Below are 7,118 nucleotides of genomic sequence, written 5' to 3'. Positions count from 1 at the left end.
TAATAATAATAATAATAATAATAATAATAATAATAATAATAATAATAATAATAATAATTATAATAATAATAACAACAATAATAATGATAACTTGTATGTTTCTGGTGTTGCTTTTGGTGTTAAAAAAAAAATCCATGTCTTTCACTTGAGGTGTCCTGCAACATAAACAAACTTGTTTTATGATAATCAAGCATAAAACAAAATCGATTAATATAAAAAAAAAAAATTATGTTAACAAATCAAGTTTTTCAAAATAAAAAATAAAAACATTAATGCAGTTAAAACCTGGAAGAACTCACAATATTCTGATGCTTTAAAATTAATAAACAAATGATCGTCTCTAAAAAATATTCATATATTAAACATAAGTTTTACAGGATAAAATCTTTTATTAAAGTCCAGACAATAAATGTTTTAATAAACGACAGCGGACATATTTATTTAAATACATGTTTTGTTTCTGTTCTCTGGTTTCTCCGGTGGTTTGGGTCCAACAACACGTTATTAATGAATAATAAATATCAGCTCTTATGATACTATTGATTTCTGCGTGTGTTGGTTAAGAAGCTGCGTTTGTTTGTTGTGGAGCAGCAGCTCGGGGCCCGGGGCCCTCAGAGAGCAACCCAATACAGCAGGGGGACCCTAAACGAGGGCCCGGGGACCAGCAGGGGCCCGGCCCACAGGGTGGCATCAGCAAAACTGAAATAAATGAACAAAACATGAACGTTCCTCCTGGTGTCACCCTGCAGGTGAAAAATGTCATTTTAATTTTAAAAGTGAATAAAAATAAATAAATAAATTTTTTTTTTGTTTGACCTGAAATTTTTTAAAGAACTGCTGCAATTTTTATTTACAAAACCGACACATTTATTTCCACTAAAACGTTTAAATCAAACCAACTTTCACGTATCAGATGAATAATTAAAATAGAACTATAACAAATCAATAATAATAAGAATCATGTTGTTTACATGTTACAGAAAGATAAAAACTAGTAAATAAAGCGTAAACCAAACAAAAATATACAAAGAGAAGAGCACTTTCCTATTAATCCTTTATTGAACGTATCAAACTTTTGTTTTTATATTTATCAAAAACAAAAGATAAATATAGGTTTACGTATTTTTTAAACTAAAATTTCACTTTTTTTAAAAATAATTTACTTTAAAATGGGAGCAAATGAAAAATAAACTCTCAGATTAATGCGTTTGTAATACTTTCTTTAATTTTCTTTCTGTTCTGAGCGGACGGTGGCTGCTGCTCTATAACAAAGAATGTAGTACATGGCTTCATCAAAGTTTAATGTCGGCGCGGCTCTCCAGTCGAGGCCTATAAATTATAGATAATTGAGCGTGTAATCAATGTGAACAGTGGATCAAGTTTTCCTGAAACAAACTGACGGAATGCAAATGTCCACGGAGCAACAATTAGAAGAGTTACAAACACACGATGATAAGATTTAAATTGATCATATTCACCTTTTCTTCAATGATTTTCATCTTGACCCATTAAAATCACCTCATTTTATTTCTGGAACACAATAAAGCAACGTTCTGACTTCTTTAATGTTATTTACGTCTTTAATGCAAACCAGAGGACTGTGTTCACCTGGGGGTCCTGGTCCGAGCACCTGAGCTGCAGAGTCGGTCCAAAATAATTGTTTTAATAATTAAAAACTAGAGAAACTGCCGGTCCTCCCTGAGCCACGTCGTCCTCCTCACTCCTCCCTGCATGCTGCTGCTGCTGCTGCTGTTTTGGATGAGCGGATAAAGGAGCTTCTCCCAGGACAGCTGCAGATAATTGTTTGATTTAAATAATTAAGGGACGGGAGGCCTCGTTTCTTCCTCCTCTGTGTTTTCTTGTGTCGGATCCAAACAAGAGCAAGTCAGACGGCAAACTTCCTGCAGTGAGAAGCAGAGGAGAGCTGGCTGCACACAGACACGCACAACCTTTAAACTTTACTGCTGGGTTATCGAGGGGAGATGTCGTTGTGTACGCTTCCTCTGTGTCCTACAATCAAAGGTAATCCTCCAAATGTACTTCAGTTGGATTAAAGACGGTTTGTCTTTAAGATTCCTGCCTGTCTGTCTGAGAGACGCTCACCGAGTCAGCAAAACGCTCCAAATTGCTCATAAATCCATCGCTCCAAGGATCAGTTTAGTTCATTTATTTGGGAGTGGAGCAGTAAGCGTCTTGCCTGCAGTAGATAGCTGTAAGCCAAGTCTCAGTTTGAATCCAGAATATAGACTGGCCCAAGGAGCTATAAAAATAAAACATGTTTTAAGGCAAAAACACCTAAAAAAGCTAACAAGCAAAGAGAACATGATATAACAAACAGGTTGATGAGGACACACCTGGGCTGAGCAGACTTGGAACAGGTGAGAGTGGGCTTCAGGGTTGCCAGACAGGAAACAACAAACTGTCTCAGTCAAACCGGTAGTTTGTGTGAATAAAGGTGCACAGAAAATACCAAACTTGTGCATATTTGTTCCTTTTAAAAAAAACATTTCTTGTGTACCACATTGACTCTAAAACTATTGCATATTAATGCAATAACTGTAACTATCTGGCAACACTTGTGGGTGTGGCAGGTTGAGTGTGCGGTGCAGAAAACTGACTGAGGAATAACACCCAGGGGAAAACACAAAGAAGTGATCAAATCAAAACACAAATAACAACAAGAGTGACAGAACATAAATAAACACAAACAACTCAGATCAGAGAGAGAAGTGAGAAGTCAGGCTAACGTGTACGCTGAAAAACTTTAGGGTCCATCCACGAGGGCAGTTTCACGCCACGTTTTCCACTGAAAGGGGGCGGAGCTGTTTTATGGAAAATGAAGTGACGTGATGTTGCTTAGCAACACAGATCAGTGTTTCCCCTACCATTAAAAAAAGGGCACACTTCCCTGTCAACAGAACTGAGCGCCCTTCCTCTTGACCCACTCCCCATTATTTGCCGGAACTGACGTAGTGCTAAGCTAGCTGCACGCAATACAGACATGCTAGCTAAAAAGCTACAGAGGTAGCGCTCCATTTTCCTCATGCCGATCCATCTCCACACACTAAGACAAAAATCATGGAAGATTTGAGTGCCCTGCTAAGGTAAGCAAGCTACGGGGAACACTGCAGATGTTCTGATAGTACATTTATATATATATGTCTACTCTGACGTCTCACCCCAGAGACTCACCAGAACTGCAGCCGTCAGCATGAAGACAAACCTCTGGTTGCTTTCAGAGCCGTTAATGGGTTCAGTCTCGGTGAACAGAAGCTCAGAAAATAAATGAAGAAGCTGCAGTTTTCCAAACACGGTTGTTATTCCGTCTTTAGCAGAGACAACAAACTGTCTGCTCTGAATCAGAACGCACAACTCCATGTGTCTGTGTGGACAATACGTCTGGTTTGTTTTCATACAAGACACGAGGCCAAAGAGACAGTTCTGCTCAACCAACTGCGCTGCAGAAATCTCTTTTCATGTTTTCTGTAAATTATTTGTAAATATAGAAAACTAATTTGACACCTCGGCGTGGGAGCACTATGAGACATACCATTCCTGTAGTCGTACACGGCCCACCAACGTATAAGTCGTATCTATTATGCGTTACCACTGACAACCCGCAAACGTAGGTTGGTGTTGTGTCAAAAATTGATTGGCTGCCAAATGGCAACCACGGGAGCATGCACGGGAGGATTTTAACAAGAATCTAACAAGATAACCACCTAAAAACAATAATTTGTTTGCTTAACATTAAAGTGAAGGTGTGTCTCAGTCTAACTTTTCCTTAATAAATGCACTTTAATGGTCAGCTGAGCTGCACTTCTCCTGGGCGGCGGTGAAATGCAGCTGATTTAACGTTTGCTCCATGACTTCTGGAGCGAGACGAAGGTGGTTGTATGGCAAGCCAAGTGTTTCATTAATCGCCACTTTTACCTATTAATGAGACTCTTGGCTTGCCATATTTGTCGAGGGCCCTCTAAATGGTAAATGGACTGTACTTATAAAGCACCAACTATCTTATCGAGACACTCAAAGCGCTTTACAACAATCTGGGCCTCATTTACCCATTCACACAGCACTCTATAGATCTCTACAACGCTGACTGAACAAATCATTCTAAAGAGACTAATCAGAGCTTTAGATCACATTCATACACTGATGGGACACATTGAAGGCAACAAGGGAATCAGTGTCTTGCCCAGGGACACTTGGACATGTGACTGCTGGTGGATTTGAACCCCCAACTCTTGCATTGGAGGACGACTTCTCCAACCACTCAGCCACAGCTGCCCCGCCTCTAACAGATGAAAATGGTAGTGTTCAATATTTTCATTCATTCATTCAAACTTTATTCCATGTCAGAATAAATGAAATCATCAGATCTCAGCCAAAAATTGGGTTCTAAATATATAAAAAATGTATATTAGTCACTTGGGTGTAGAAGTGGCAGGACTTGCAAATTTATGCAAAAAGGAGCGACCTATACGGCAAAAAATACAGTACAGTATAAAATCTAAATAATTGTTTTTACATTTGTTTAACCACAACTGGGTATTCAACACTTGGAGACAAATATTAAGGTGAGTATAATCCTACCTTAGATGAATAATGTTACTAATTGAATTTTTATGTATGTAAATGACCCTGTGATGGACTGGAGACCTGTCCAGGGTGTACCCCGCCCCTCGCACAGTGATTGCTGGACATGGACACCGGCGACCCCCGTGACCCAAAATGGAAGAAGCGGGGAAAAAGACAATGTATGTATGTATGTAAATGTATTTGTTCATTACTAGATACTGTGCTGTTGTGACTTGGCGTTCTATAAATGAACTGAATAATCTGGCATGTCTTTTAAAGTTAAAACACATCCAGATGTTTTGGTTGAACAAGAGTTGACGGTTGGTCCGTTCTGTCATTCATCCTCAGTGGCTTAGATGCTTTGGATTTTAACTCAGATTTATTTTAGTGTCAGATTTGGGCTGCTTTTTGTAAATTTATTTTATATAATCACATTTTTAATTTTTGTTCTTCAGTCTTCTTGTAATATTTGTTGACCTGAAGCTGCAGCGGCCCAGGTTTGACTCTTCGATATCGTCTCTCTTTACCCTGAAACGCATCTTTTCCTTTTACACATGACACGTTAGGTTACGCTTTGTGTTATTTCTGCACTTTATTTAGAATTTTACGTTATTTCACAACATGTATTCTAAAAATTTGACATCGTGAAGTTTTACCCTGAGCGTCATCCATCACAGGAAATGTTCAAAACGTGAATAAAACGTGTCAGGCCAAATGTGGTCGTCTGATGTTTAGTCAAACTTGAGTGTTTTAAAAAAATACATTCATGCAACTTGATCTTTTCTGCACTTTTTTTCAAACATGCAGCATTTTGCAGATCTGCAAACCCGAGTACAAACGTAAATAGAAACAGAATGTAATGGGTTGCAATTCTGATGAAACTATATGGTATTTTACTCACAATGGAGCACTCATATAGTGGTACAAGAGGTGCGAATAAGAAACAGCTGGATAAAAATATCCTTTCATTATCTACTTACTTAAAAAGAGCCCCGCACGAAGACAGGAGAAGATTTTTAACCAGTTTACTTGCAACATGTATCACAGATTGAAGGTCGTGAAGATCTGCACGGGACAGTGTACAGGAAGTGTTTTTATACACACCGATCAGCACGATGACCTCGACCTCTTAGACTCAAAGCCACCAGGAGCCTGCAGGCTCCTCTCTGACCTCGCACACATTGTGCAACATTAATTTAAAATTAGCAATCATAAACATCCATAAAACTTGACCTAAATCTCCCTGACAATGAGCAACTTGCAACTAAATAGTTTCATTGTCAGCATGTCTGCAGGACTGGGTATAAAACGAGAAGTTCATCAGTGTCTAAAAGTAAGAGCTACATCTGAATAATGTTCCTTAATGGAAAATTGTGAAGACTGAATATTTAATCGTCTACAGCTTCTAATGCAATCGAAATATTTCAGGTATCTTTAAAAGTTTCTGCTCAAAAGACAAAGCTATTAGACTCATAAATCCCTGAAGACAGAACATTCACTGTTGGAGATTTGACACTTTGTGCTGCTGATTATCCATGCTGCTGATTTCTTACCTATCAGCTGCTTCATGCCCATCTGCTCACAACAGACTCATGTTCAGGCTGCTGTTTAATACACCGTATTATATTTTTTATTTAGCGTATGTCTTAGATCCTTGTATACTGTTTCTTTTTTATATACTTTATATATTTGGCTGCAACTGGGACCTTGCGTACACAATGATGTTCCACCTCATGTCAAGTCAACTTTATTTATAAAGCAGATTTAAAACAGCAGCTGTTACCAACGTGCTCATGCACCACGTGTGATGCAAATAAAGAACCTTGAACCTTGAAAGCTGGAAGTCAACATTCGATACCGTCGCTCTTCATTAATAACAGATCTAGTTCTGTTCTGGGCTCAGGAACTCTTCCACAGATCGTCCTCTGTAAACGCAGCTCACCGTGCCATCAACAGATGATTAAAGCTCTATCAGGCAAAGAAGAAGACGTTTGTGAGCGTTGCTAAAACACATTTAGAACAGACTGAGGTGAAGTGTAGAACTGATCTGTGGTCAGACGAGTCAAAGTTAAAAATTCTTGATTTCCTACGCACCATCTAGGCCAGGGGTCTGCAACCTGCAGCTCTGGGGCCACATGTGGCTCTTTGGTCCTTGGTCTGTGGCTCCTTGAAGCTTTGACCAAACATCATGCAAAATGTAAAGTCACTGGTTTTTCAACTCACAGTAAAGAGAAAGTTTTAGCAGTTTTTCTGCAAACGTTTGAAAGAAATTAGTTAAACAGGGAGGAAATAATGTTGATTAGCTTTAGATACTTCATTTACCCAAGTTTCAGCCTTACACTTTGAAATTAACCAGAAAATCTTTGAAGAAATATGTTGAATAATTTATTGATAGATAGATAGATAGATAGATAGATAGATAGATAGATAGATAGATAGATAGATAGATAGATAGATAGATAGATAGATAGATGGATGGATGGATGGATGGATGGATGGATGGATGGATGGATGGATGGATGGATGGATGGATGGTT

This window comes from Nematolebias whitei, chromosome 14, assembly GCF_014905685.2.
Source record: "Nematolebias whitei isolate Nwh7 chromosome 14, NemWhi1, whole genome shotgun sequence".
Taxonomy (NCBI): Eukaryota; Metazoa; Chordata; class Actinopteri; order Cyprinodontiformes; family Rivulidae; genus Nematolebias; species Nematolebias whitei.
The sequence above is the reverse complement of the archived record's forward strand: the minus strand, read 5'-3'. Positions refer to the sequence as shown.